The sequence below is a fragment of the Mustela putorius genome, unplaced genomic scaffold, assembly GCF_011764305.1.
Source record: "Mustela putorius furo isolate JIRA1106 unplaced genomic scaffold, ASM1176430v1.1 tig00000224_pilon_pilon_pilon, whole genome shotgun sequence".
Classification (NCBI taxonomy): Eukaryota; Metazoa; Chordata; class Mammalia; order Carnivora; family Mustelidae; genus Mustela; species Mustela putorius.
Genome location: NW_025421321.1, coordinates 32736371 through 32760549, shown reverse-complemented (window position 1 = coordinate 32760549; position 24179 = coordinate 32736371). Strand labels below are relative to the sequence as shown.

General features: G+C 41.3%; 1 long non-coding RNA gene across 1 annotated transcript; it reads left to right on the top strand.

Moving 5' to 3' along the window:
* The first annotated feature begins 5300 nt into the window (after positions 1-5300).
* Positions 5301-22940, top strand: LOC106004778. Its single transcript, XR_001177778.2, has 4 exons — positions 5301-5357; positions 11158-11272; positions 21420-21552; positions 22530-22940. It is a non-coding gene; the product is annotated as an uncharacterized LOC106004778 (long non-coding RNA).
* Positions 22941-24179: the final 1239 nt, after the last annotated feature.

Below are 24179 nucleotides of genomic sequence, written 5' to 3'. Positions count from 1 at the left end.
TCTTGAAGTAAAAGTGTGCTTGGAATATTTCCATAATGGCAAAACGGCAGTGTAGCTATATAGTATGAGAGGGAGGAGTAATTGGTAAGGCCAAAGAGGAAAAGGGATGAAACTAGATCATGGAGTGCCTCCTGAGGCTGGTTTTTATTCTGAGAGAGTTGGGAGCTATAGGAGGAATTTGAGCAGGGTAACATGATCCGACTTCACGTTTTTTATAGATACAGATAGACTGAAGTGATCAGGGGGAGACCAGTTAGACCAATGCAGTAACCCTGGAAGGAAATGATGGCGGCATGGGACAAAGTGGTGGCTGTGGAGCCGGTTTGAAAAGTGACCAGAATCTGAATATATTTGAAGGCAGAGCTGACAATATTTGCTGGCAGATCCGACATAGGGTGTAAAAGGAGAGGAGTCCAGAATCACTTGGCCTCACCAACTGGAAGAATAGAATTACCATTTAAATAAAGTGGAGATTATGAGAAGAGATGGTGTTGGGGAGGAGGGCTCACTACTTAAGAACCAGGAACAGAGCCCTGGACATTAGACTGAGACTTCTCTGTTAGACAAGGTACTTGCCAAAGGTAAGCTGGCTCCACTTTTTTTAAGCTGTTCTCAAATTTTTTTTTTTTTTAAGATTTTATTTATTTGACAGAGATTACAAGTAGGCAGAGAGGCGGGGGGGGGCGGGGGAGGTGGTGGAAGCAACCTCCCTGCTGAGCAGAGAGCCCCATGCGGGACTGAACACCAAGACCCCGAGATCAGGACATGAACAGAAGGCAGAGGCTTAACCCATTGAGCCCACCCAGGCGTCCCTGCTGTCGAAGTTCTTAACCATCATGAACAAAGTTCTCCATACATGCTCTGTTAGCTTAGAAACAAGTGTTTCTCCTGATTAATGGCAAACTTCCTGTCATTAGATAGAGTTGGGACCTCTCATGTTTGTCTCTTTGCTTTGGCTGCCCTCTGAGGAAATGCAGTTCTGTTTTCAACTATAGTAACTTCCTTTAACCAATGTGTTCTAATACAGTTTTTCTCCCTTTTCATGTACATCTTTTTTCTGTTGCTCTTGCCTTTAAAAAAACAGAAACAAAAAAAAGTCCTTTGAATCTTAATATTTTGCTACTTCAAATTCTTTCTGGCAAAGTATAAGTTGTGTTTTGTTTTTAAAAATGTCAAATATTCAGATGTTTACATAAAATAAATCTTGAACCTATAAATCCAGATTTCAATATTCAGCTTCCCTTAAAGAAGTATGCCTGTATTTGATAATATTGTCAGCAGAAAACAGAGGAAATGAGATCAGAGTATCAGAGTTTCCCTAGTGACTTGTAAAGCATCATGTCCAAACATTCTGTTAGATGATATGGTGGAAATACTGGTCTATTTAGGTTGACATTAGATTGTAAACTCAGCTACGTGTGTTAAAGTTCAACCACAGCATAAAATAAATTCCTCACAACTAACATATGACTATTTGTTATGTGTCAAGCACTGTTCTAAATGCACAATTTTACGTATATTATTTAAAGTTGAAAAGAGCTCTGTGACACAGGAATTCTTGTCTCCATGTCATGACAAAAACCAGGTACATTGTATTCTAGTATCTTGCCTAAGGTTCACATGGCCCATGACTACAGAAGTTGGAATTTGAACCTTGAAATTCTTGCTCCAGGGCACCTGGGTGGCTCAGTGGGTTAAAGCCTCTGCCCTCAGCTCAGGTAATGATCTCAGGGTCCATGGATAGAGCCCTGCATCGGGCTCTCTGCTCGCATCAGGCTCTCTGCTCAGAGAGAGAAAGCCTGCTTCCCTTCCTCTCTCTCTGCCTGCCTCTCTGCCTACTTGTGATCTCTGTCTGTCAAATGAATAAATAAAATCTTTAAAAAAAGAAATTCTTGCTCCATTCCTGTGTACACAGCCACCATGTTTGTTCCTTAGACCTTTTTTATTGAGTGGGAGTTGAAGTCTATTTCTTTCACTGTTTTTAAAATGATTTATGGTAGCTAACCAAAATTATAATTAGGAAGATTAAAACATCAATAACAAAAATTTTTAAATGAACAACAATAAAAAGAAAAAAAGGGTTTGAAATTAGAACGAAGTAAGATAGAACCAGAAGTGGCATGAGTACATGAATGGATTTAATAAAGACCTATAAACTTGTTAGATGAGAATCACAAATCAGTCTAGCACAAAGGTGTTTAGTGGGTTATTCAGTAAGGGCAACACGATCAGTTATAAGATCTGGGCAGCTGCTTAGAAAGTAACAGCAAACTCACTGATGAAGAAACTCATGATCATTTCTAATCCTATAACCAGAGAAATTCACATCCGGGAAATAGTGCCATTCCTTCATATAGGTAGATTCATGCAGGATTGTCTTTCTGTGACTGGCTTATTTCACTTAACACAATGTCCTTAAGGTATTGTCCATATTGCATATTGTAAAATTTCTTTTTTAAGGCTGAATTGCATTCCAGAGTATGTATATACCATATTTTCTTTATCTGTTCACATGTTGGACTTTTAGGTTGTTTCCATACCTTGGCTCTTGTGAATAGTGTCATGGTGAACACAGGAGGGCTAGTATCTCCTCTGGAACCTGATTTCAATTCTCTTGGGTAATACCCAGAAACGGGATTGCTGGATCAAATGGTAGTTATATTTTTAACTTCTTGAGGGTTGTGTGTGTGCGCGCGCGTGTGTGTGTGTGTGCCATAGTGGCTGCACCATTTTGCATTTCCACCAACTGTGTGCAAGAATTCCAATTTCTCTACAACCTTGCCAATGCTTTGTTGTCTTTTTTTTTTTTTTTTTTTTTTAAATAGCCAACCTGTCTGGGGCACCTGGGTGGCGCAGTCAGTTAAATGTCTGCCTTCAGCTCAGGTCATGATCCCAGGGTCCTGAGATCCAGCCCTGTGTTGGGCTTCCTGCCTAGCAGGGAGTCGTCTTCTCCCTCTCACCCCTACCAGCTGTGCTCTTGCTTGCTCTGTCTCTCTCAAGTGAATAAAGAAAATGTCTTTAAAAAAGACCCAACCTGATAGATATGAAATGACATCTCCCTGTGGTTTTGATTTTCATTTCCTTGATGATTAGTGACATTGAGCATTTTCATATACTTATTGGCCATTTGTATATCTTCTTAAAAGAAATAGCTATTCAAGTCCTTAGCCCATTTTTTAATCAACTTTAGTTGTTTTTTAAAAACTATTGAATCGTATGAGTTTCTTATCAGATACAGTTTGCAAATAAATTCTCCCATTCCACAGGTTACCTTTTCAAAATTCTATTGTTTGCTGTGCTGTTCAAAAGGGTTTTAGTTTATATTGTACCACTTGTTTATTTTTGCTTTTGTTGCCTGTGCTTCAGATGTCCTGTCTGCTCCTTCCCCACTTTAATGAGAGTATACACTGAAGGAATTCTTAACCCAGTTGATGAGCTATCATGGTGCCTCGCACAAGGTAGATGCTCAAAAACTATTTCTTAGTTAATTGTAGGAAACTGTGAGAACTCTGAACTATTAGCTACCAAAACAGTCTCTAAGTAGGAGCATTAACAAAAACAGTCAAAAGAATGAAGGTTACAGAAGCTATTTGTTTGATAAGAAAATGGTTTTTATTGGCTAAAAAGATAAAAATGGAAAATGTGTAGACATAACAAAAGGTAACAATAGTAGGTAACTGGGCAACAAAAAGAAACCCAGGGATGATGCCAGAAGAGAAAAAAAGAATTCTCCTGGAGAAAAGACAAGGAATATCAATTACAGCCCAGAAGTATGTTATACAGACTTGAGAGCCTGTCTTTGGTAGGAAAGGCACAAAAATCAATCCAAGACTGAAAGGGAAAATTAAGATCTGTCCACCTTGGAATTTCCTAAAGTTCTACTATATCATATTACTGTGTAACTATTAATAAAAATACAGAATATGAAACTAGGACTATCCCTCCATCAAGCAAGTTACAGTTGAGAAACCAAAGCCTAGTCAGGCAAAGTGGCTCTTGACTGATAAATTTGGTACTAGAACCTCTGTTTCCTATGTCCACCTAATTCAGGGACTTAAGTCACCAAGATTCAGTTAAATTCCCAAGTTTTGTTTGTTGAAGCAGAGATAACTATGTTGCACTTTAATAGTTTCTATTTTTAAATTATGAGTGCCAGTAGAGTCAAAACATCAACTGTCCTTGTGTTATAAACAATGATTCCCAATTGTAGGGGATGATCTACTTCAGAACTCTTTGAACTAAAAGGCTGCCTAGTTTGGAAATGAAAGACAAGAGGAAGTGAGAATCAAAACCTGCAGTAGTTTGACTATTAGCCCTTTGGTACTCTGTATGACTCATTCAGCTAACAGGAGCACTCACTCAGTGACAAGGCTCTTCTGTCCCTTTTTCTGTTTATTGTGTGGTTAGCACAATTGTTTTGCATACCACACCTCTATGGGAATGCAGCACGTTCAGATACTCCTCACTTTGAATTGGCTTGTCAAACAACCTTTGGAAAATGAGTTATTTGAAATGGTGATGTAATGTCTCATCAAAATGTTAAAATTAGGGTGCCAAGGTGGCTCAGTGGGTTAAGCCTCTGCCTTCAGCTCAGGTCATGATCCCAGGGTCCTGGAATCAAGCCCCACAGTGGGCTCTCTGCTCTGCAGGGAGCCTGCTTCCCCCCCTCTCTCTGCCTGCCTCTCTGCCTATTTGTGATCTGTCTGTTAAATAAATAAAATCTTTAAAAAAAAAAAAAAGTTAAAATTATTGTATTGGCAAGCAACCCCAAGTCTTTTTTAATCCATGATGTAATTAACCATAGTCACCTGAATCCTAAGTGCCCATAAAGTTGTCCAAAGCTTGAATCATGAAAGTGTTGGGTCCCCCCAAAGTTGGGTACCCCAATAATGGGTCCGTTTTTAAAGGAGCAAGATTGATACAAAGCGAAGGTCAAGCAAAGCTCTATTTTCCGCCAAGCATCAGGAATCAGACCGACTGTCAAACAGACCGATTGGGGGCCCGCTCCTACACAGAGGACAACCCCTCCCTGCTTTACAGACTAACTTTTATAGAGCAAGGCCATGTGGTTGGGCCTGGCCACACACAGATGGCCAATGAGATTGTAACACACACAGGAAACTCCACAGTGATGCTAGGTGACCAATTGAATTACAATTTACCCTAGTAGACATTTGAACCAGCCTATCACCTAGTTCAGTATTGGCGCCCCAAAGGTGCCCAGAGGGCGGAACCCATACTCCTCAGTAGCCAGGAGACAGTATGCGCCACCACTGATTGAATACCTCCACCTGGCCTGACCCACCCTTGTATTTGGACTTTGTTACCTAGAACTGGTTTCCCGGACTTGCTTTTAAGTAAGTTCCCCTGGGGGGGGGGGGCAAAGTCAATTTAAGTTTTACAACAAAATGGCAGTTCAACCAGGGTGAGACTGCTCTGGCTGAATAGGCCCTTACAAGGGAGAGATCCCTAGGTAGTGAAACAGTAGTTGACAGTTGTACCTAGCTGTACAAGGACAAAAGAAGGAATTTCCTACAAAAGGAATTCAAATACCTACAGTAGGTAAGAGCTCCCAAAGCAGAGATGGGCTCAGGTGCAGGTGAGAAGGGGTAAGGAAAGGAATTCTTAGTAACATATTAGGATCTTAGTAACATGATAAGAGGGGTCTTAGCAACATGTTAGGATCCCTAAAGTAATTACTTTCAGAGTTGAGTGTAAACAGGGGTTGGGGATGGGTTGGTGGGTTTGAGAATTAATTGTGCCTCTCCCCTGAGAAGCCATAGTAATTATCCACATGTCCAGGTGTGGACATTATAAGAAGGAATCCTAACAAGAAGAGATTGACAGTTTCTTGGAGCTCTCTGTCCCTCTGTCTCTGTCTCACACACACACCCACCAAACAGCTGCTTGCAATTCTGGAATAAGTATAGCCTCTCAAGATGACTTTTTGAAAGAAACAGTGTTCACTTGAGTGTGTAAATTCTAACAAGTTTGTTAGTGTAATTTCTATACTAGTCACATTGCATGAATGCAAAAGTTAATTATATTTTTGATTGATTTTATTCAAAGAACTCGACTATGGCAGGAATTCCTGAATGAGGTGTCCTATGCAAAGTTGGTATCTTGTGGCAGAGGTAATGAATATAAATAACTATGAAGTGATACCTGTGATATGATGAAGTGAAAGTCAGAGATACTACTCTTGAGACGCGGCCTTTTGCAGACAAGCACTAAGAGAACGTTTACCGCTTTGGCATGTGCTTTAGGAGTTTAAAAGGTTGGGAGTTTATAATCAACGGTTTGTTTAAAGGTGCTTTTATGGTTTCATTATTACTCCTGACTTCAAATATGACCATATTTATTTACCAAAGTGTTTTAATTCCTCTTCAAATACAAAAGGACCATTGAAAATGTCTGGGTGGAATTTCACAAACACAAGGAATTCTTCAGACAAGGCATGAGTCCAAGCCTTAATCCAGTCTGGCCCCAGATATCAGTGCTTAGATGTTCTTTTATCAAAGTAGGTAACAATGAGCAGTTATTCGCTGTAAATAAACTAGAGACTGAGTGAGGGGAGTTCGAAAATATGGAGATAAGTAGTCCCCTTTTGGAGATGATCCAGTTATGCTGAAGCCAGCGTTTCCTGTAATTTTGCAACATACTTTTTATGTTTAGCTCTACTGTGGTTAAGAATCTCATTACCTGCTAACCTATGGGAACAAGATAATTTGACTCTTTGGCATCGGTGCATTAGTACTCATTCTACCTCATCTTAGTCCTTTAGGACTTGGGTGCTGGTCTTTGTGTGGAATGAGACTTGTCAGAGCAGATGGTCCCAGACTAAGAAAGCTTCAGTTGAACAGCTCAGTAGCCTCTCTGAAATATAACAGAACCAGAGAGTCTTAAAGAAATTCTGAGATGCAACATTTGAAATCTCCTAACAGATCCCAAGGATCTGTCCATATTAGCCTGTATTGCAATTTAGCTATATGTTGATCTATCACAGCAGTTTGAGTATCTTTTTGATCTGCAAAAATATTTGGTTATGATGGGAATTTGAATAGATAGTTGATCTTAACCTTTTTATATATTTCTGTATTATGAATTAAGCCTGCTCACCCATAAAATATACCATCAAATGAGAGAGACATGAATGAAAGAATGGGCAACACATGTAGTAGTTTAAATTTTTACTGAGAATATGACATTAATTTGATGTAGGTCATTATCATTGCTCATAATGGCTGACACTTTGAGCTACCAGTCAACTTTCTGGATTCTGAAATACCCTTGGTCTGAATCATAAGTTCACTTGTAACCACATTTCACTAGAGAAGATTTACATGCAATCAAGTGAGAATATTTCCAGAAAACCTATTTTGTGACTTTGCTTTTTTACAGTTTCTCTTTATGTGGAAAGGTGATAGAAGTCTTTATTTATTTGGAGAACTAGGTGTAATGAAACAAAATGGAATCTTAAACAGTGATATTATCTTCCTGGCTGGCAAGCACTCTGTAACTTTTAAGGCCCTCTTTCATTTGCTTCTGTTTACATGCTTTCTTTCCAGCTAACACAGCATTTCTGAAATGCCAGCATTGGCTTTCTGTTTTCTGGTGTTGTGTTTAAGCAAGCTCAACTTACATGGGGGCCAACAAAAGTAATGCCATGTTTTTGGAGAATTCCAGGAGTTCAGTTCTCTAAGTGAAGTTGGAGATAATGAAATGGGTTTTTTAATAACACTAAAATTTCTGATCCTTCTAAACCAATTATCTTCTCATGGAGAAAACTATTTTATGACCAACAAACATGTATCAGGGGCTAATATATACAGATCTACCTTGATTTACAATGGGGTTGCATTCCAATAAACCCATCATAAGTTGAAAATATCTTAAGTTGAAAATGCTTTGAATACTACTGCACATCATAGCTTAGCCTCACCTACCTTAACTGTGCTCAGAACATTTACATGTGCCCACAGTTGGTGAAACAAAGCCTATTTTACAATAAAGCCCTGAATATCTCATGTAATTTACTGAACTATATTGAGAGAGAAAAATAGAATGGTTGTACGAGGACAGAATGTGTGTAAGTATATTGGTTATTACCCTCCTGATTGCAAGGCTGACTGGGATGCTGTTGCCCAGTGTCACAAGAGCTCAAACGGTCCATTGATAGTCCAGAATAAGATCCAAACTTAAAATTCACTCTACTGAATGCATATTGCTTTTAAACTATCATAAAGTCAGAAAATTGTTAAGTCAAATCATTATAAGTTAGGGACCATCTGGAATGACTGGATCAAAGCATGTAAGTAGTGCAATGCATCATGATCAATATGATTAGAAAAACAGCTCAGAGCAAAAAATTTTTTGGTGTCTTAAATCTGTAATGTGATCTAGACTTGAATGACTGTGACTGAAACTATATCTCTGATTTCATTCTGCTTCTTCAAGGCCAGGGGGCCTCTTGAAGGGAGGTCTGCGAGAGAATAAAATACTTGCAAAAGAAAAAAGTTTGATCCTTCTTTTTTTTTTTTTAAGTTTTTTTTTTTAAGGTTTTTTTTTTTTAACATATAATGTATTATTTGCCCCAGGGGTACAGATCTGTGAATCGCCAGGTTTACACACTTCACAGTACTCACCATGGCACATACCCGCCCCAATGATCCTTCTTAAAACCTGAGGTTGTGACAAATAAGAGGTGTCTTGCATATAGTCAGCATTCAGTTAAATATTCACTGAATATTTGAGAAGTGGACCCTTCATCCTTCATGAATGATGAAGAACTATTTTTAATTTTTTAGCAACTTGAGATCACAAGATGGAAGAGAGAGGAACTCCACTCCTGCATAGAGTAGGAAATTAATAAGGGTCTTTGTTCACAGTTAAGATAAACCTTTTCTCTCTCCTTAGTCTATGGGACTCCTGGGGAAACCTCAAAGAGGGAAGCCTGTTGACAGCTTAATTGGAAAGCAAGAGCTGATTTTAATTTAATCTTTTTCTCTGAATGAGCATCACAATTTCCAGAGCTTTGTTGAACTTAGCAATATTAAAAAAACATTAAATAAAAATGTCTAAAGAGAGGGATTCTTTCTTTTCACTCACCAGAAGCGTTGTTTCACTGAGTATCTCTCAATTGCCTAACTAGTCAGATGAGTTTAGCCATGAGAAAAGGACACATCTATTGAATACCAGATACCTACTTTGGGTTCACGCAGTCACTAAAAATATATTGAGCATCTACTAAGCGGGCAACACTGGGGATATAAAGATGAGTAAAATAGAAATGATCCCTACCCTCATAATGCCAAAAATCTAGTAAAAGGAAGTGAATAAGTAAACAATTACAATGTGGTGTGTAAGTGCTATGACAGAAATAAGATCTCAGTCTTTGTGGTTGGCAGAAAGCACATAGGAAGGGTACTAAACCAAACTTGGGAGGTCAGAGAAGGTTCTTTAGATGAAAGTGATAACAATCAGGGACCGGAAAGAAGGGGGAGGTAACCAAGGATGAAGGAGGGTGGCAGATGAGGGCAGTGGGGAGAGGATTCCCAGCAGAGGAAACAGCTTAGCCTGTTCAGAGTCTCAGCACAAATAGAGAGCCGCACGTATTTGAGGAACTGAAGTTGAATGTGGCCAAGTGGAGAATAAAAGGAGGGAAATGGCAAGAGAAGAAGCCCAAGACACAGCTGGAGACGTATCAGACAGCTTTTGTAAGAAAGCCAAGATATTAAGCTTTATCCTAATGGCCACAAGGAATCAGGGAATGCCATGGGCAGATCTGCACTTTTGAAAGATCACTCAGCTGTACTGTAGAGAATGGGTGTGCAAGACTGGAAAGCAGAGCTCAAGTTTAGAATAGCCCAAGGGAGAGATGGTGGGGAACTGCATGAGGGAAGTAACAGTGAGAATGGAGAGAAGTGGATGGATCTGAAACATATTTAACACATTTAAGAATAAACTTGGCGGGGCGCCTGGGTAGCTCAGTGGGTTAAAGCCTCTGCCTTCGGCTCAGGTCATGATCCCAGGGTTCTGGGATCGAGCCCCACATCGGGCTCTCTGCTGAGCAGAGAGCCTGCTTCCTCCTCTCTCTGCCTGCCTCTCTGCCTACTTATAATCTCTGTCTGTCAAATAAATTTAAAAAAAAAAAAAAGAATAAACTTGGCAAGACTTAATGATTGATTAAAGAAGACCGATGATTGTTTTGGACAACTAGATGGATGGTTGTTTATTTACTGAATCGGACTAACAGAAGAGCAGGTCTGGGGGTAGGGGATGAAGGTAGTTTGAGATCACTATAATACATCCATGATGCTGCTCTGTTGCTTGTTGAATGTATGACTCTGAAGCCCCAAAATGAGATCCACCTTGGAGATGGTAATGAAGATTTGGGGATCACCAGCCTGAGGTCCTATAAGTGAATGAAACTTCCCAGGAAGTCGTGACCTAGACAGACAGGAAGATTAACATTTATGGAGTAAAGGGAAAAAAAAAAAAAAACTTAACAAGGACTGAGAAAGAGATGTCATTGGAAAAAAAGACAAAGCCAGGAGAGATAAATGATGTGGAAGCTAAGAAAAGAGAACACATTAAGGAGTGGTGGTCTACAGAGTCACATTACTGAGAAGCAAAGCAAGTTGGGGACTGAGAAATATCCATTGATTTGGCTACAAGGAAGGTGTTGGTGACCTTGACAACAGTATTTTTGTGGAGTGGTGGGAGCAGAAACCATGCTCTGGAAGTTTGAGAAGATCCTAGAAAAGTCAAGTAGTTTGACTGTGGAGAGGAGGAGATGGGGAGGGTGTTAGAGAGGGAAGAGGGAGGAGAGGGAAGCAGGGAAGGAGAGAAAACTGGACAGGAATGCAAGGCTGAAGGAAGGTTTTTATGTGTTTCTTTTGCAAATGAGAACTACTTGAGGATGGTTGAAACTGAAAAGGAGCCAGTGGAATAAGGGAGGAAGATAATGGGTATTCTCTTTGTGGGATGGAAGAGACTGGGTCCTTAGCAAGGGAAAGAATTAGTCTTCAGAAGCTAATCTCACTGTAACTGGAGGAAAAGAAAAAAAAATGGGTGTGGATATGGATAATCTAGGAAGTGGGTCATGAGGGAGTAGTCTCTATCTAATGGGTTTTTGTATTTTCCTTCTGAAATAAGGAGAGACCAACTGCTGAGAGGGAAACGGGAGAAGGAAGAGAGAAAAGTTTGAAGAGAACAAATGAGATCTGAAGTGGTTACTGGAGAAAACTGGACACACTGCTAAGCAGCACAGGTGAGGTGGGAGAAGGTACTAGGTATTGGCTGTGATCTGTTAGTCATTTGACCATTAACATTTAGAAACCCCAGGATTGGTATGGGGGAAGAAGTTAGAAGTATCATGATGCAACTTTGTTATATTCATTAGATTAGGTTACAAGTGACAGAAAAGCCCAAGTAATGTAAACATAAGAGATTCACTGCTCTCTTACACAAAAATCCAGCTAGGCTAATAAGGCCAAAGTAGAGCACCAAGGTGTCAAGAACCAAGATTCTTGCAAGCTCCTAGTTTTACTGGCCTCAGGATTTGACTTCCACATCCCTGTCCAGCAGTTTCTTCAATTCCTTCCTTTTTGTTTGTGTTCCAGTCAGCAGGAAGGACGGATCAGGAGAAGCCCATATGCTACACATACTTAAATTCACTGGCCATAGAACATGAGACATCTTGTTGCAAGGGATACTAACAAATAGACTTTATTATAGGTGGCCCTGTGCCCAGTTACATTTTAAATTAAAGGCTTGAACCCAGACCATAGCAGATACTAATAGGGTTTATCAAGGTAGGTACAATAGAATGGGGGTGGGAAGAAGAAATATGCAGAGTCTGGGAAGACGCAAAATCTTTCAAAAATTAATCTCTGATCTCTTGGACTGGGGGTTGGGAGTAATCAGAATGATTCTAGCATTGTGTTAGAGTAGCCCAATGAGGTTTGTATGAACTCCACTGTGTGAAAGAAGATTCAAGTCTCACCCAACAAATTGAAGCTTGCAGGGCCCAGTCCTGGTGAGTTTGACTCCCGTGCCCAAATTCTTTTCATTACTTCCACGCTGCTCTTTGATGCCAAAGGGATAGACATGTCCAGGAGGGGGACAAATACCCCTCAGCAATCCTTTCCATGCTCAATCCAGGATGGCAGGCAAGACTGGGTCAGTAGGATAATTTTCCCTTTAGAAGTGATGGCCTACCTACTGAATGTATGGTATGTGTTTGGGGTACAAAGCGCAGACGGCATAGACAAGCTGGAGAGGCAAGATGGACAGCTTACAAAACACCAGTGCCAATGAAAGGAACAACCACAAGGTGCACAGAGAAGATTCCTGGCAAGATAAAAAGTACTTCATGTCAATTGTCAAGCATTCACTATCAGATTTTGTGTATCTGCCCTTTTTGGTTTATGTATTTATCTTTTTGTAATCTCTACATCCAATGCGAGGCTCAAACTCACAACTCTGAGACCAGGAGTTGTATGGTCTACCTACTGAATCAGCCAGGTGCCCCTGCATTTTTTTTTTTTTTAAATTTCAGAAACTGTTCTTTTTCCCATTTTAATTTATTTTTGAAAGTTAATGCTTATGCCTGACACAAATGCAAAAGGTACAAAAAGTATACAGTAAAAAAATGTGTCTTTCTCCCTCTTCTGTGTCCCAGTTAACTTCCCTGGAGGCATCCAATGTTGACCGTCAACCCTTGCCCTCTTTTTTCCTTCCTTCCCCTCTGCCCATTTTGGGTGAGGTACATCAAGCTGAGCTTTCCTCATTCAGTAAAAAGAAACAGACCTTCCTAATGTAGCAATCTTGAAATGTATGCACTAAAAATCAGATATGCCAATAAAACAAAACATTGATTGTCTATAATGACTTCTTGCTAAAAAGTTCCCATTCCTCGTGTGAGTGGAAAGAACCTGATGTTGCTGATTAAGCATAGCTCAGTCCCTTTAGATTTAAAACAGTCTGTCTTGGCAAACCCTCAGTCCTTCCTCAGCGTTTGTCCTTCATCCCCAGGCTTCTCTTCTGCAGGAGAGCTGCAGGGAGTCTGTCTGCCAACATCCAGGACTTCCCAGCTTCCTCTGGTGAGGAGATTGTTCTCCCCAGACTTTGGGCCTACACTGATTCCACATTCTACCAACAGCTACAGTCCCTGCCACAGCCTGCAGGGGTAATGATTCTCCCACCTTCTTGGCCCAAAGCCAGGCCTCCTCCAGCCCATTCATCCTGTTAGCCTTTGCCATTTTCTCCTACGGAAAACACAACAGGCCCCTAGAACTGGAAGCACGGTCATAAGGCCTCTTGTTGCCTAACCACAGCATATCCACTTTTGTGTAGTTGGCCTGGTTCCAAATGGAAAGCTGGGTACACATCTCTTCAGCTTTAGGACTCTGCCACCACTCTCCTGGGGCAAGCCTGTGCTTATACCCTCTGAATCTTCCAACTTCCTGCCTGCTGCTTAAACTTGATCTTTTTTTCCTCTCATGGGAAAATGACTCTGACGTCATATCCTGTGTTCTTCCTGGCACTATCCGCGATCTGCTCAGGGGCAGTTCTCCAAGCTCTGCCTCATTGGTAGATAAAGTTACATTTTTTTTTCCCCTCTCAACACAGTCTGGCCTTTGCTAGTCAAAAGCAGTTGATTTCAAACTATTGTCTTGCCTGGATTTTTTAAAAACCCTACTTTGAAATTCAAAGCTAAATCACGACTTACCCATTCTTGGCTGTTTTTTGTTTTGTTTTGTTTTCTCTCTCTCTCTCTCTCTCTCTCACTCGCTCTCTGTAACTCAATGCATGCCATTGACTCAATGGGTTGGGGAGCCATGTGGACAAGGGTTTACTGGGAAGGCATCATAAGTTGGTTGGATATCTCACAAATGCTATTTCCATAACGTCAGCATAAGGTTTCCGGTGCTGGTCGAAGTGGTAACTTCCTTCCATAGCCAAACTACTTGACTTTGTCCATGTGATAAATGCTACTAAGTTTGCATATTGGGAAATGGGTACACCCACTTTATGGTGTTGTAAGTGAACGTGACCCAAAAAAAACTAGTGATTCCACCACAGTCCACCCCATTATGCTGGTACAAACCTGAGTCATCTGGCTTCCTTTCTTCTCCACACCCCACATGTAATCTATCTGGTATTTGGGGCCACTAAGGGGAGGGGGAGACGTTCCTATCTTCACAGAAGCACTGTATGGGCCAGCATGTCCTCTTTACTGAAACCCTAGGCCAAGTCACTAGCTCCTGTAATTGTCTCCTCCTAGCCATTGTCTGCCCACTTCTGTGTCTAATTCCTACAATCCATTCTCCACAAAGCCCCAGACTTATCTTTTTCACTTACCGGTTAGATTGTATCAACTTCCCAGCTTTCCTGCTTTAAATCCTCCATAAATTTCCTGTGGGTCTTTGATCTGGCTGGGCTTCCCTCTTGAGTCTCATCTCCTTATTCCTTTCTAAGCTGTCCCTCTTGCTCTGCTCCAGCCCCACTGCCCATCTTTCTGCCCTCACATACACCAGGTTCATTTCTTTCGTTTTTGTATTTTTTTTTTTTTAGGATCTTATTTATTTGAGAGAGAGAGACAAAGAGAGCACAAGTGAAGGGTGGGGAGGGGCAAAAGAAAAAGAAGTAGACTCCCTGCTGAGCAAGGAGCCCCATGTGGGGCTCAATCCCAGGACCCTGCGATCAGGACCTGAGCCAAAGACAGATGCTTAACTGACTGAGCCACCCAGAGACCCCCCCACCAGGTTCATTTCTACCCCAGATCCTTTGCACTTGCTTTTTCTTTGCTAGCAGAGCTCCTCCCTAGAAGGCCACGCTACTGCCCTCTTCTCAGTCTTCAGGTCTCAACTCAGATGTCACCAAATAACCACATCCCACCTCAGGTTCTATCTGCCGTATTACCCTATTTAATCTTATTCATGGCACTTAGTTCCCAAAATTGTATTTATTTATTTACATGTTTATTACCTACCTCCCTCTCTCTTGGAATGTAACCACCATGGACAGGGACTTGGTTTGCCTTCTTCAGTACTGTTATTTTTTGCAGCAACAGTGCCTGGCACATGGTAAACACTAAATATTAAGGGACTGAAACCAGCTAATTTCAATCAGAGAGGCAAAGAAGGAAGACAATATTTTTTGAACTTCACAAGCACTAGTGGATACCTTTTTAATTAGTTTACCATTTAGAATAAATCATTCTACTAGTTTCCTTGTAAGGGAACGCTACGATTAATGTGGCTTTCTAGGGAGAAATGTGGCTGCAAGACAGAACAGCATCTATATTTATGCCACAGAAAAGCAATTTTTTCAAATAATCAAGTCAGATCAAAGCATAAATTGTTAGCCTTATTGTCCAGGTACACAATTTGAATGATTACATGTGTGCTGGCGTGTGCTTAACCTGCTGCCGGCTGCTTACTATTTTAGGGTCCGTGACTGCTGAATGTTGTTGATTTCTTTCCTTTAAGTATGACTAAAGAGGCAGGGCTGATTCGGAGGCAAGATGTGAGAAAAGAGGCAACATGAATGATTTTTTTCAGCCATACTATGAAACAATTACCAACAATCTTTAGGTATTTCTTGTACTTTCAAAACTGAACACAAGGCTCTGCTTGATATAGGTTATGAATTTGAAAAAGTGATATACCAGAAAATCTTGGAACAGCTGCATAGAACTGAAGCAGGGACTTTAAAGTGTGTCTCCAGGTGACACATGTTAGAACAGAGATAGGAGAAAAATTAGGCTCCTCCTGGTCAAAATAGATGAGGTCAAAATCCTTCTCCTACACTGGTGTCAAAGTCTGAAATGCCTACTTTTAGAGCTTCTGTTTTTATCCAGGGTTTTGCTTTTAAAATGCAGATATTCCTGAAAATAGAGGAGACTGATTCATGATGATATTGGAACTAATCAGATCCATGTTTCTTCCACTGGGAGAGATTATCTGTAAGAGAGTCTGAAAGAGAAAGGCAGAAATGCACTGGAGGAGACCAGAAGCACGAAGTCTAGCTTTTCTGAACATAGAATGGACCCAGTACAGTACAGTAGTCATTGAACTACTTTGGAGGATAATATTGTGGGGAGAGTTTTTAAGAGTGAGTTTTGTCATGTGAGTTCATCTGAAAAAAAAAAAAAAAGTGGATTTTTTAGACTTCCAGTGTTGCTATGCAATATGAATTTTGATGGATTTTTTTCCTAGTTAAGGTCCCAATAGGAAACAGATGGCACACTTAAATTAGGATAATTTGAAGAGTTTCTTTTCAAAGAGACTATTTACAAAGGGTTGCAGGGGTGTAGTGGAAACCCATGGGATAGTCTAGGAAGTAGGAGTTAGAAGCTGCAGAGTGGCTGACACCCTTTAGCCCTAAAGGAGTGATTTTCAGAGTTTGGAAAGGGAGAGCTATTCAGAGTAGACCACAGTAAGAGGAGCAATGACCCTGACACAGCCAGCCAGAGGCAAACCGATTGGGAAAAAGCCAACAGATGAACACTTTGACCTTCTTCTCCCTTCCTCTGGTCTTCCACCAGGGCTCCTCATTGGCCAAACCCAACTGCAGGTTAAAGGGAAAGGGGACACATTCCTACAGGGCCAGCCTCCCTGGGCAGAGAGGAAGGTCGGCCATGAAATAGTGGGTCTCAGGAGCAAGTGGAAGATACCCAGCATAATGATGCTTCTGCTCACTTGATAAGAAGTTCTGAGAAAGAGCCAGCCAACATCCCTCCCCTTTCCCACTCCAGGCTTTCAGAATGAAACTGCTGTGGGCTGTGGAGAGGAAAGAAGGTGTCCTTAAAATCAGATGCAGCGTTCTGATTAATATCTCAGAACTATACCTAGTTTCTGCATGAAGACTGTGTTTCTAAAGGAAATTGTTAGTCCATGACATCAGAATGGCTGGAAAATTTAAGGGCCTACCAGAATTTTCATCCCAGAACAGAGAAAGAGGACCTTGCTCTCCTCTTGGACTACCTGCTGACTTCATACTTCATACCTGCTGACTTCATACCACTGTGACTGTAAAGTCACAGTGGGGACAAAAATAAATAAGGGTGCATTTCGGTTAGGTCAGAAATTTGTACTTATTCAACATACCAATCACATCACCTTTACCAACTTTTTCACTTTATAGGTCATGAAACCACATTCCAGAGAGCTTGATTCCCATGCCCCATTTCGGCAAGCCATTTCACAGTCAAATCCCAACTAGAGGTAGGAATTTAAGACATCTATAGGATATACAGCTGCAGGCTTCCATAGGCAGTTAGCACAGGGAAATTTTCAAACAAGATCAAATACTTGTTTAGCTATGTTGGCTGTCTTTTGGGCTGCAGACATTACCCTTAGGTGGTGCAGTATATGGTGAGTAGGGAAGTCCCACTGGCTAGGCCAGGCTTCCTTGTTACAATGATTTGGGCCTCTGCTCTGAGGTTTAGACCTTAGTTTTATAATTCAGAAACTCAAATCATCTGTTCACCTGAGAATAATCAGGTCCTGATGAATTGATGCATTTGCCAACCTGGCTACAGGTTTCAGTCAAATGTCCATTGAATTACCCTGAGAAATGTTATTGTCGAAAAGGCAAGAGTAGTATCAGCTGGTCAACATGGTGTGGCTGAATTGTTTGGAGAAGGAAGTAGACAGATCAGACATTCACTTCCATTCTCAAGAAAGTAACTCAAAGTACCACTGGTTGTGGGTCAAAAATAAAAATTCACACGTAGGGACGCCTGGGTGGCTCATTGGTTGGGCAGCTGCCTTCGGCTCAGGTCATGATCCCAGCACCCTGGGATCGAGTCCCACATCGGGCTCCTTGCTCAGCAGGGAGCCTGCTTCTCCCTCTGCCTCTGCCTGCCTCTCTGTCTGCTTGTGCTCACTTGCACTCTCTCCCTTTATCTCTGACAAGTAAATAAATAAAATCTTTAAAAAAAAAAAAAATTCACACGTAAATGACAACATATACTATTGATGAATTACTTTACTGATATGGCCTGCGTTTTACAAATTCCTGGGTAATTTTTTATCTGTATATATGACAAAGTAGCAAAACCCTGGCTAAAACTTTGACCAGCCAGAACTTAATTAGAACCCTAAATTTATTTCTTTATTATTTAAGATTTTATTTGTTTATTTGACAGAGAGAGACAGAGAGATCACAAGTAGGCAGAGAGGCAGGCAGAGAGAGAGGGAGAAGCAGGCTCCCCACTAAGGAGAGAGCCTGATGTGGGGCTCCATCCCAGGACCCTGGGATCATGACCTGGGCCGAAGGCAGAGGCTTAACCCACTGAGCCACCCAGGCACCCCTAGAACCCTAAATTTAAAATGATTTCTTTTGGGGACACTTGGCTGGCTCAGTCAGGGGAACATGCAATGCTTGATCTTGGGGTTGTGAGCTCAAGCCCCACGTTGGAGGTAGAGATTACTTAATAAATTAAAGAGTTTTTTTAAAGAAAGACTTTATTTTGGTACATATTCTAGTTAACTAATTCTTTTCAGCTCCAAATCCACTCTTCAGTGTCCCGTTCTGTGACGCTGCAGCTGAAACTAAATATTTTTCCTTTGTAGCTGGCCGTGATGGTTTGTGAATAAAGAGCACTGGAGGTCACTGCAGGGGGAGGGTTCTTTTCTTCCCTGTGTTGAGGGGATTTTCTTTCTCCTGCGGTGCATGGCAGCCACAGGCGCCAGAATTTCAGCTGTGCTCAGTCCTGCAGCAAGTCTCAGATGCACCAGTCGATGACCTCTTGCTTCTCCCCCTGCCTTCCAGCACCTCACTACACCCTCTCCAGTGAGGTCAGCTTCTTCTCACGCTTAGGGGAAGAAAGGCTCTGTTTCATTGTATTCCTTCCTTGGACCTGCAGCCCTAGCCCTAAAGCAAGCATCCTCCTTGGAGCAGGATGGGGGTGGGGGGTGGAAAAAGTTTCTGGGAGCAGGAGTTTGGTGTGAAATGTCAGGTTTTTCCAATGGTGTGTGCAACCCTCCAAAGGAGCACAGAACTTAAACAGATATACAGTGTATCTGCAGCACTAAAATTTAATGCAAGGGAGGCACAAAGGGGGGAAAAAAGCCTAGGAAATCTCTTTAGGGGAGCAATAATGGAAAAAAATTAGGGAGCAGTGTTCAAAAAGCAGCAGCAGCTCCCCCTACCCACCATCCCTCATTCTTTAGATTCCCCTTTACTCCATAGTAGTTAATCCCATTTTTAGTTAACCTAATTCATATTACACTTTCCCTCTTCCAATTATTATATGGTTTCTGTCATCTAACTGGACTTTGATACAGTGCACCTGACTTTTATGGTAAAAAGACAGAGGCTGAATTTTAAAAAATTTCAAGACATTTTCTAGAACCTGCAGAGATTAATCTCCAGCTACTCATATCTTGTACAGTAGGAGTATATGTTCAGGATGATGATCTGGAGACCATAATGGATACTGAATGACCAAAGATAGGCTGTTAATCTGAACTTGGTGAAGCAGAAAGATTGGTAAAAACTACAGTTGAAGCCACACAGGTTTTCTGAATAGCATTTAACTGGTCCAGCACATACTATCACAATTGAACACCTTTTTTGCTCGTAACTCTCAAATGCCAAACTCTATAATAATGATGATGACAGTGATAATAATGATAGCCAACAGTCACTGGCTACTTACTAAGCTCCGTCACTTGGACAAGAGGGCTGAGAATGAATGGGAAAAAGCCCAAAGTATGAGAAAAAAGGCCAACTAGGAAGCTGCTACAGGAGTCCCAGCATGAGGTGACGGTGGCCAGAACAAGGGAAATAGAGGGCATGCAGCTGCCTCACCAGTGCCCAGAGCAGAAAGGGCTCTCTAGCCAGTTCAGCAATTATTCGGTTTACCACCAGAGAAGCAGGACTTGAGGTAGAATCTTTAGCTCCTACCAGGTGGCCAGTACTCTGTTGCCCAAAAAGGTAGGGGGACTCTATAATAACCACACGTTCCTTGGTGCCTTATGGTCCCTTAGAAAGCTATAAAATGATAATGCCAATAGAAGAACACGTAGAATATATTTCAGACTTTGGAGTGGGGAAGAACTCTGTAAGTCAGAGTTGTTTTATTTTTTTTTTTTCAAATAAATTCTTAAGATGTCTGAGATTCTTTTTTTTTTTTTTAAGATTTTTTATTTATTTATTTGACAGAGAGAGATCACAGGTAGGCAGAGAGGCAGGCAGAGAGAGAGAGAGAGGAGGAAGCAGGCTCCCTGCTGAGCAGAGAGCCCGATGCAGGACTCGATCCCAGAACCCTGAGATCATGACCTGAGCCAAAGGCAGCGGCTTTACCCGCTGAGCCACCAAAAAGCACCAAAAAGCACAGCCATAACCCAAAATTGGGACAGATTTAGCCTCACCAAAATTAAGGATTTCTGTTCAATGAGGGCTGTTGTCGACAAACTTATGCAGAGAGAGGACAGACAGAAAGAAAATATTTAGAAGATATTTCAAACCAACAGAGAATTAAAACCAAACATATATATGATTTCACTCATATGTGGAATTTAAGAAACAAAACAAGGGCACCTGGATGCCTAAGTGGGTTGGGCCTCTGCCTTTGGCTCAGGTCATGATCTCAGGGTCCTGGGATCGAGCCCTGCGTCAAGCAATCTGCTCAGCAGGGAGCCTGCTTCCTCCTCTCTCTCTCTCTGCCTGCCTCTCTGGCTACCTGTGATCTCTGTCAAATAAATAAATAAAAATCTTTTAAAATACATTTAAAAAAAAAAAAAACGAACGAGCAAAGAAGAAGAAGAAGAGAGGGAGAGTCAGGCAAACCAAGAAACAGACTCTTACCTCAAGAGAGCAAACTCATGGTTACCAGAGGGGAAGTGGGCAGGAGATGGGTTAAATAGGTGATGGGGATTATGGAGGGCATTTGTGATGAGCACAGGTGTTGTATGGAAGTGTGGAATCCCTATATTGTACACCAGAAACTAATATCACACTGTTAACCAACCTGGAATTTAAATAAAAACTTTTAAAAAACTTAGCCTGTATAAGGAGCTCCAAATGAAGAACCCAAAAGAAACTGTTAGAGAAGAAAAGTACTCAATGACACTTGTTAAAAACAGTAAAGCAGATTTTATTCAGGACGATCGCTGTGGGGTTTTATGGTAGGGGGAATTGGGCTCAACTCGGAATACAGTGGCCAAGTGGGAATTTGTAGCTAAGGAGGGGGGTGGGGTCAGTGGTTGGGAAATTACTAAGAGGAAACATCGGGAGTAAGGGGGCATCTGGCTAACCCCCGGTCCCAAAATTCTTGCTGAAGGCAGGCCGGGGAGACAACCCTTGGGGGCAGTGGAGCACGAGGAACCTGATTAGGTATCAGGGGTGGGGGGTTGTTGCTAAAACTGAATTTTACAAAGATGTGTGCATAATGTTCCTAGGAGAAGGTTCAGGAGACTGAGTAGTTCTGTCGAGCACAGAATTTTGTCAGAGCATCAACAGAGCCTATGAATAGCCGGTTCTCAGAAGTGGAAAGCTGACCTGGAAGAATTGAAGAGAAATTCGATATTACAGGTAAACAGGAAAACTGCCAATTAAGACTAATTACTCTCACACCCCAATAGATTTGTAAAAATTAGAAAGCTGGGCAATGAGCTGGCAGTCTTGCCAAAGATGTGGGGAAAAAAGAACCCTCACATGCCACTGGCATGACTGTAATTAGATATGGGCATTCTTTGTGCACCCATGCTCGCATACATGTACACTAGAATTCTATGGATGACTCGGAAATCCCTCTTCACACAGGTTCCTAAGGAGACGTGAGTGTATGAATGTACGAAAGTGTTTATCACAGGCTCCTTCATGGTACAAAGGAATTGGAGGCAGTCTGGGTATCTATCACTAGAGGAGTGGATATGTTAAATGTATTGGACACATAATATGAAACTTTATTGCAGCAGTTCAAAGAAATTAGTTACATGTGCATAAAGGAACAAGGAAAGAACTTAGAAACAGCATTGTGTAAAAAAGCAATCAACAGGGACACCTGGGGGGGCTCAGTTGGTCCAACTCTTGATTTCTGGTCAGGTCACGATCTTAGGGCGGTGAGGTTGAGCCCTGTGTTGCCCCGTGTCACACTCCCCAGTAGGTGTGGAGCCTGCTTAAGATTCTCTCTCTTCCTCTCTTTCTGCTCCCCCCGAAAAAAAAAGCAATAAACAGAATAAGAGCCATTGAACAATACAGATTGAAAACACATACATTCATAAAACAATAGTATAAAACCCAACTCAGGGATACGTGCATTTCCAAGCACATATTAAATTCATTAGAATGGCTGTGAATGCTGGAGATGATTGGGGAAAGGGGAAAAAAAGAAAATAATAAAGTAAAATAAAACAAGAAAAGGCCTTGCATGGATGATTGTGTACCATAAGCTCCAGAGGGTGATTAACTCAAGTCTTTGCAAAGTCCAAAAAAAAAAAGAATCTAAACCCTATATTTCTTGAACTTTTTCCATTCCGCAAATGAGATGTGCTGTTTGTCTTTTTTAGGTAATCCATGTAAACGGCTGAGTGAGTAGCCCATCCATCTACCCAGGCTTTCCAGGTCTCAGGGCACATTTGAGTGAAGCAGACATCCACAAAAAGCCAGTGGGTGAGAACAGTGTGGAGGATACACCTGTAAACTGAATTCTAGAAACCAAAGCCTAATAGCAGCCTTATTTATGAAACTAGAAATGCAGTGCAAAACCCATAATGAACTTACTGTAGTGGCAGATCTGTGACCTGACTTGGTTATTTCCAACCAGCAAAAAGAAAATTTGAGATATTATTTAACTATGAAAAACAGAAGAGACAACAGTTCCCAGACATCTGCAAAGACATTTCAGTTGGCAAAGGGGGGTTATGTGGCATCAGCAGAACTATAAAAATGCATATACACATCAGGGTGTCTGGGTGGCTCAGTGGGTTAAGCCTCTGCCTTCAGCTCAGGTCACGATCTCAGGGTCCTGGGATCAAGTCCTGCATTGGGCTCTCTGCTCGGTGGGGATCCTGCTCCTCCTCCCGCCCCCACCTGCCTCTCTGCCTACTTGTGATCTCTGTCAAATAAATAAATAAAATCTTTTTTTTTTTTTTAAATGCATATACATATATGTCCGTGTGTCTACAAGGATTTTTTAAAGTGAATTACCTCAGGATCCTGTTTACTTCAAAATGCCTTCAATCAAACAGGAAACAGCCCTGGTTTGATTCCAGGGCTCTTTCTTTTTAAACCTGCCAGGTCTGTCCTCTTGAAGGGAACAGGGAGCCAGTGAGCCTGAGTATTGCTCTGTTTCTGAGAAGTACCAGATTACACCACCTGCAGAATGAATCGGTTTGTACTTTTTCAGTTCATTCTTTCTCTTTTTCAACTGCCTGCCTAAACAGTGGATTTCTAGGAATTCACTTGTCTTTTGTTTGGGGTTTGCGTTTTAGGGTTTTTGTTTTGTTTTGTTTTGTTTTTTCGGTTACCTTTAAAACTGTAGCCACCTAACTTAAAGGACACTCTGAAGTTGGCAGCATCTGCTTTCCAGAGAAAACCTGAAGGTGGGGAAGTGAGGGAATGAGGAGTGAATTCTTGATTCTTTAGTGCTGCACTAACACTTGCCCCTGCCTGAGTTGTCCTTTGTCCTTAAAAGCCCATTTCTTTGCCATCAGAAGGAATAATTCTATAAAATGTATTCCATCAGGATATTGAGTTATTTGAAAACATTTTCTTGCCTTACACAGGTCTCGCCTGTAGGTTTTGCTGCCAGTATATCAAGCTAGCCTTCAGCAGCAGGCCAGGTTTAATTAAAGAGAACTTTAAAATGTATGTACACGTGAATGGATACAAGTTTTCAAAAGTTTTCAAAACGATATATCGATATACTACTAAAGTTAAGCTATTACAAAGTCTTAGAACTTTATAGAAGAAAAGAACCTTAGCAACTACTGACCTCAGCTTCTTTATTTCTCTTCTGTCTCCCCTGCAACCCCTGCAACATACTCAGGGGCAACATTTCCACATAAGGAGTCCCACCTGAGAAGGACAAACATCTATACCATAGCTTGCAAAGATCCCCTTTCTCATTCTTACCTGACACCAGGCTTATTCATTTTTAGAGACCATTTGGTGCCAGTGGGTGATAAAAATGATAGTGTGATTTATAGACTTTTCTT